This window comes from Lepidochelys olivacea, assembly GCF_965140295.1.
Source record: "Lepidochelys olivacea isolate rLepOli2 genome assembly, chromosome: 6".
NCBI classification, from domain to species: Eukaryota; Metazoa; Chordata; order Testudines; family Cheloniidae; genus Lepidochelys; species Lepidochelys olivacea.
The window spans coordinates 116,747,662-116,755,221 of NC_140416.1; the positions used below are offsets into that span (position 1 = coordinate 116,747,662).

The 7,560-nt window shown below is 46.5% G+C and overlaps 1 protein-coding gene across 2 annotated transcripts in view; it reads right to left on the minus strand.

Moving 5' to 3' along the window:
* Positions 1 to 5,642, minus strand: part of PPM1A (protein phosphatase, Mg2+/Mn2+ dependent 1A) — a 49,706-nt gene extending 44,064 nt beyond the window's left edge. The window contains exon 1 of one of the 2 annotated variants that reach the window (XM_084630523.1): positions 5,127 to 5,642. The gene's annotated coding sequence lies outside the window, so the exon portion shown is untranslated. The remainder of the gene's footprint in view (positions 1 to 5,126) is intronic. The other variant, XM_084630522.1, reaches the window with a different exon arrangement.
* Between the last annotated feature and the right edge of the window lie 1,918 nt (positions 5,643 to 7,560).

The following is a 7,560-nucleotide window of genomic DNA, read 5'->3' on the forward strand; positions in this document are numbered from 1 at the left end:
GAGTACCGTCCCTCTTATCCCATGACCACTTTACTTTGCTTAAAAACCTTTACTGAGGGAATCTGTCAAAGGCTTTCTGAAAATCTAAATTCACTATATCCACTGGATCCCTTTGTCCACATGTTTGTTGACCCCCTCAAAGAATTCTAATAGATAAGTGAGGCATGATTTCCCTTTACAAAAACCATGTTTACTATTCCCAAACAAATTATGTTCATCTATATGTCTGACAATTTTGTTCTTTACTATAGTTTCAACCAGTTTACCGGATACTGAAGTGAGGCTTACCGGCCTGTAATTGCCAGGGTCACCTTTGGAGCCCTTTTTAAAAATTTGCTTCACTTTAGCTATCCTCCAGTCATTTGGTACAGAAGCTAATTTAAATGATAGGTTATAAGCTGCAGTTAGTAGTCCTGCAATTTCATATTTCAATTCCTTCAGAACTCTTGGATGTATACCGTCTAGTCCTGGTGTCTTATTACTATTTAGTTTATCAATTTGTTCAAAAACCTCCTGTAATGACACCTCAATCTGGGACAGTTCCTCAGACTTGTCACCTAAAAAGAATGGCTCAGGTTTGGGAATCTCCCTCATATCCTAAATTGTGAAAAACGATGCAAAGAATTTATTTAGTTTCTCCACAATGACCTTATCGTCTTTGAGTGCTCCTTTAGCATCTGAATCGTTCAGCAGCCCCACTGAAATGTTTACTGTAAACACAGGGGAGTACTTATTTGATTAAAAACTCTCATTAGAATTATTATTCTCTCATCTTTGAAGAAAACACTTCTATTGTCTTTGGTCAAATTTGACTCTAAGTTTAGTTTTGGTAAAACTTTATTTTTACAAAACCTGAGTTTCCCTTTCTACTACTAGAGAGAACTTATATAGTCCTTTTCCCCTGAAGATTTCAGCAATCAATTTAAACACCTGTTAAAAACTACTGTTCATATATCAACCAAAAAACAAGGCCAGAAAACATCCTTTTTAATGAAGACCTCAAAACAGGTTTCTATACACCAACAACTGAAAAAAAACCAATAAGGGACCTGATAAAATATATGTTAAATAAGTTACAAATTTCTGCTGAAACAGCGATCTAATTTGCCTGTTTACTGGATGTGAAATTTTAGAATTATTTTTGGACTGTATACTATTTGAGACAGAGACTCTTCCAACTGGGCAGTACAGTTGTGCAATAGCACTTCTCACCCTTCCCCGCATTTTGGTTCCCTCTCCTTTTAAATGTTCTTGCTAGTCTTATGAATTCAGAAATTCGCCCCCTTATCATGAATGCTTATGAAATCCCCTCCTACCTATACCACAACATTACTCAGAGAGCCATGGAAAGACGATCTCCCTATGTAGCCGTGACACGCATTGTCTAGGTATCATGAAATACAGCAACACTTGGTGAACTGCATTTCATGGACCTACAGCCAAACAAACCAACAAACATTCTCAGTTCACCAGCATCCTTTCAGGCACTATACTATATTTAAGGAGGCTTTACACTTTGTACCCTGGAATTATTACAGTGATGGGCACTTTACTGAAGGGACAGTCAACTTAAACTTGACAGAAGTGAGATTTTTGACTTATAATAATATATTATTATATCTGAAAGATGTTGGAGGAAAAACATCTTTAAAAATGTGAAGATGTGATCATAAAACTGCAAAAAGACTGAGGGACTTTTGCATATGAAAAATAAACCAGATTTCAAGTTGATCATCTCCATTTAAAGCACTGACGATTTCAGTGAACCGAGGACTAAATTGCCAGGGCCACACGTAACATGGCAGGAGCTGCACAAGCTTCCCCACAGAGCTCTGCCAAGGCACTAGCATCTTGACCTAAGGCATCTTTTATAGAGACCAATTACTTGAATAACAAACAGCAACTCATGCCAAAGTGAACATTTTTATGGTGTGGATCAACAGACACTAGGATCAAGGATGGAACTAAACTTATTCTCATTTGTGACCAAAATAGCATTTGAACCCAGATTTCCACAAGTAAAAACCTAGGGCAGTAAATCCCTGAATTAAACAATAGTCAGATCCATTTTATAAAAAGAATGAACATTTGTTACAAATACTGTATATTCAGTTGCAGTAAGACTGTACTTCCCAAGATGTAAGAAGGCATTTACAATGTGACAAAATAATTAAATAAAAGTTATGGACACACCTTTGTTTTACCCAATTCTTACACAACTTTTGCTAAACCGATAAACTCAAAAAATCTTATGACATTAGAATAGGCCTGACTTTAACATTTAATTAATCATGGTTATTATAGTTACATAAAGTTTATATTTAATTCATCTTTGGGAAGCAGATGCTTAATAATCTGAACTCCACTAAAATGGCAAAGTGTAATAAGATCTCCCTTTTATCGACAGCTGCGGTCTAAAACATATAAATTGCATAAGTTTACAAATTAAACCACGCCCAACTGAAATCTTTAAGAAGTATTTTGTGGCCAGCTTTAAAAGGCTGGTCTTAGCAAGAATGTGACTCAGTTTAACTGTGTTTAAACTATACTCTAGGTAAGAAACAACCAGCTTGATTTCACAGGGGAGGGGGGAAGGGGGGGGAACGACACTTTGTATAATATACTGCTTGTAATGGAATTTGCATCAAACTATCAAGTGAATGCCTGTTCAGACATGTTAACTTCAACCAACTCTCACCAATCCCTTGATATCTCCATCCTCCTCCTCTGAGTTTTTCACTGAAACATCTCTACAAACCTTGCCACAGAAAGCCCAATAAATACTTATATTTTCCATATATTCACTTTTAAAAAAAGAATAAAAGCACTGAATACTGACTACGAAAAGCTAAGATTTACCAGATAACTACTTTCCAGAGGACTAAGCCTATTATCAAGAGTTAGGCCTTGTCTACATTAGAAAGGGTTTCAGAGTAACAGCCGTGTTAGTCTGTATTCACAAAAAGAAAAGGAGGACTTGTGGCACCTTAGAGACTAACCAATTTATTTGAGCATGATCTTTCGTGAGCTACAGCTCACTTCATCAGAAAGAGTTTGCCAGTATAGTTGTATACACCAGAAGCATCTTATACCAGCAAAAGTGTTCCCCAACAAAAACAACAACAAAATAAGTCATACTAGCAAAAGAACTTTTCCCCCCTAGTCTAACTGTATCTACCCTAGGGCTTTTGCCAGCAAAACTGTGTTGGCTAGAGGTATGATTTTTTCTAGTCCACTAGCTATGCCAGCAAAACTGAGTGTAAACTAGGACTTGGATACAAGAAACAAGGGGGCAGGTTAGAGGAGACCCCATAAAGCAAGCGAGATTCAGGGACAAAATACTTGTGAGATGCCTAATCCCTACTGCAGGGAAGGATGAAATTTCTATCAAAATGTTTTTCTTCTTCAAGGGCTCCATGTTTATGGATGCTGACAGGAAGAATCAGATACTAAACACGAAGCTCCTATCCCTCCTCACCCCAACTGTTGGAAGGGAGCAGGAGCTTAAAGAAGGGTCTTTGCTACTTCACGTCTCCCGCAACCCCAATTTTCTCACTCCTCTTTCCTCTGAATAACTCTCCCGTTCTTGCCTCTGCTGCTGTTCATAGCTTTCCCAAGCAGGAAGAGGAATGTGAAACTGACACAGAAAGAACTGTGTGAAACTGACACAATTCTTGATAGTTGCTTCCCACAGGTTTTAACAGCAGTGAACCTTGTTAGTTTCACATTACCAAGGCTTGGCAAAGCCTGGATCAGCAGCAGCACAGGCATTGGAACAATCTTTCTGAAGACACCAAAAAATACTGCACGGGTCCACATTTGGAAGGCCCTCTCTCACGGTCATAAGATTATAAAGCCTTATTTTATAAACGAAATCTTAAATTTTGAAGACATTGATGACTTAGGCCCCACGTCAGGGAAATCTTTCCCCTCATCACTGGTGAACTGTGTGCGGAGCTTGAAGCCTTACTGCCCCCAATGTCTTTCCTTTTAAGATAGGCATCTGCTTCAAAGAATAACTCCTTTGTAGGAAATACTGGGCCCTAAACTGTAATGTTATCCCAATAGTGATTCTCAACAAGCAAAAGACTTTCTAACTTGTCAAAGGACACACCAACCCTAAAACTAGTCCCTCATAAGCAAGACAGCAAAGTTGAGGGTCCCTTATTGTTCACCAGTATGTATGTCAAAGAAACGCTTATCAGATCATTTTTTTCAAAACTATTAATTTGCAGCACATCCTAAACATCTCTCTGGCTAGTACAGTTCATGTTGGTTGCAGAAAAAAAAAAAATTCTCAGCCCACATCTCTGACATTTAAAAAAACAAAACCAGCCAAGATTACCAAGTACGTCAATGGGCAATAGTTTTACAAGGGGCCTAATCTCTCCCACTCACTCTTAACATGGGAAATGAGACAGCATATGCTTCATGTATGTAACCTTTGCTTTGGTTCCCAAAATTGTTTTTGAAGACCTTGATATGTAACTCTAACTTGAAATGGTTCGCCTTGGGAGGCGAGCGTGGAGGAGGCGGCGGCTGCTATGAAACTAAGAAATCACTATCTGGGAGTGTTTATGCAGCGACCCTTGGTGGGGTGGGGTGCTTTATAAATAGATGTGTTTCTTAATGGTGCCCTGCCCCAAGTGCTGTGCGGCGGCTGGTGTGTGTTTATAACCATTATTAATGGAGCTCGGCGGGCTAGGAGCGCTGCTGGGTTGTTACTTGCAGCATGCCCGGGGCCGCTCTCACCCAGGGGAGCGGAAGGGGGGGGGCGCGTCACCCCGCTATCCCCCACTCCGCAATGCGGGGCTGGCGCCCTGGGGACAAGCCCCTGGTCACCTTCAGCCCCTTAAGTGCAGCATCCCAGGCAGGGGCAGACTCGCTCGCACAGCCCGCCTCGATGCTGGCTGCGGCCCGCGATGGCAACTCCGCGGGGGGGTGTCACACACCCCGCCCGCCTCTCTCCGTAACCCCGAGCGGGCCGCCCCCGCTTGTTTACAGGCCCCGGGGCCCAGGCGGCGGCGCGGCCCTCAGCGCCCTAGCGTACTCCGCCCCGCCGCCTCCCGCTCGGCCCGCCTGGCCCGCCTCCCCACTCGAGCCCCGCACTGCGCAGCAGCACTTACTTACCCCGCGGCGGCGGCCAAAGGCACCGGCTCTCCGGGGCGCGCAGGGGGGGCAGGGCCGCGCTCCGAGCGGGCCGGGGTAGGGAGGGATCCGCGGCGGGGCTGGGCCGGCGGGCCGGCGGCCTCGCTTCAGTTCATTCACAGGCAGCTGCGGAGAGCGGCTCTCTGGCCAGGGGGAACCAAGAGCTCATCCCCTCCTCCCGCTCCCGCCCCCACCCCGCTCGCTCGCTCGCGCTCGCTCTCTCTCGCCCTGCCGCGAGCCCAGCGCCGCCCGCCGCCGACTCGCGCAGACCCCGCTCCCCTCCCTGAGCGGCACACGCGCGCCCCCGAGCCGCCGCCGCCGCGCGCGCGCGCGCTCTCGCTCTCTCTCCTGCCACCCTGCTGTGTGCGGCGCGCGCTCTCTCTGTCTCCTGCCACCCTGCTGTGTGCGGCGCGCGCTCCCCGCCGTCCCCTCGCCAGCGCGCGCGCGGCTCCTTCCTCCTCTCTAAAGCCTGGGCTCAGGACAGCTGCGACTATTGCTGGTGCACCGTAAAGAGCCCGGATGTTGGTTGAGCTCGGAGAACTGCAAGGGGGGAGGGGGAGCAGACTGTTGAGCTATTACATCACCTCCCGGCTCCCTACTGCGCATGTGCTGCCCGGGGTTCTGGCAGGGAGGGTGGTGTGTGTGTGTGTGTGTGAGAGAGAGCGCGAGAGGCGCTGCGCGTGGGGGGATGGGCGGTAGAACCGCCCCACTCTTTGGGCGGGGGAGACAGCAGCTCTACCCGGTGTGGAGGAGCCAGCCAGGACACAGAACCCCTCCCCCCAGCATGCTCTCCGGCGGGAAATGGGGGAGAGACACTGTAGAGCGACCCCCCACACACACACACACACACGCTGCCCCTCAGGGGATCAGTGACCTATGCTGCTGTGTGGTGTAGCAAGCTCAGACTGTTGTGATCAAGATACTCGCCTGCTTTGAGGCTGTGGCTGGGGACTGAGTGTAACATGCATGGGGAAACCGTTTCTCAGTCCCCAGAGGGGAAAAGAGACTGTACCACACAGCAAAATCTACATCCTGCTCAATACATACACCATCCCCACAGGGAAGGTACTCTGTAAGGTACACAAAAATTATACATGCACACCATTCTCTATAACAACCGCTGTACACAAGCACACCACTCCCAGTAACACTTTTCCCCCCTCCCCCATATAGCTTACAGTAACATCTCCCTGAGATAAAATATAAAATCCCCAACAGGGCTAACAAGCTAATATGGGCTCAGGTGGCCCTACACCAAAGCCACGTGTTCGAATCATAGAATATCAGGGCTGGAAGGGACCTCAGCAGGTCATCTAGTCCAACCTTCTCCTCAAAGCAGGACCGATCCCCAATTTTTGCCCCAGATCCCTGAATGGCTCCCTCAAGGATTGAACTCACAACCCTGGGTTTAGCAGGCCAATGCTCAAACCACTGAGCTCATATGAGAGATGTCAGAATTGCAGGGAGGAGCTTAAAAGAAAGAAATTCAGCTCCAACTAGTGAGGAGAGTAGGTCCTGAGTTCATCCAGTTCTACTTTGTCTCTGACTATGATCCCACAACTGAGGACTTTTTCATGAAGATTTGCTTCAGATGGTAGCCATGTTAGTCTGTATCAACAAGAACAACAAGGAGTCCTTATGGTCTCTAAGTCTCTAAGATGCCACAAGGACTCCTCGTTTATTTTATGAAGATTTGTAGCATTGATGGGACCCTGACCCAGCTAAACTTCCTGGACATGGCAGGGCAGGAGGAGTTTTGAGGCCTGTGGAAGCAGTACATGTGCCCGGGGAAGGGTTCCTGTTCATTTGTGCCATCAGTGACCACAGGAGCTTCAATGAGATCAGCAAGTTCCACACTCAAACCCTGCAGATCAAAGACCAGGATTAGTTTCCCATGATCCTTGTGGGCAACAAGATCAACTTGGACCTACAGCAGCAGGTGCCCAAAGAGGAGGCGTTGGCCTTAGCCCAGGAGAATTGCATCCCCCTACACAGAGGGTACTGCCTCAACATGAATGAGTCCTTCCACAACGTCATCAGAGCCCTCAGGAGGTCCCAGGAGCTGGAGAACCCCCCTGTTCACACAGTGTACCCCTCCAAATAAAGAGTCTGAGAGCTGCCCCTGCTGCATCCTCTACTGAGAGGGGTGCTCCTCCCCCACAACCTCTTCACCCTAACACTGTGGAGGAAGAGAGAAGCCCACCCTGAATTCTCCTGGTGGCTGGGGGGCCAATGGGAGAGGTGTGAAATATTCTATAGCTGTGTGTATATATTTACAAATAGCTATATTATGGGGAGGCAGATGATGGGAGCCTGGGTAATATTTTGGGATGAAGCAAGACAAGGATTCCTCAGCCAATTGATGGATAGCAACCCTGGAGGGAGGATGAATCAACTGAATCAACTTATATT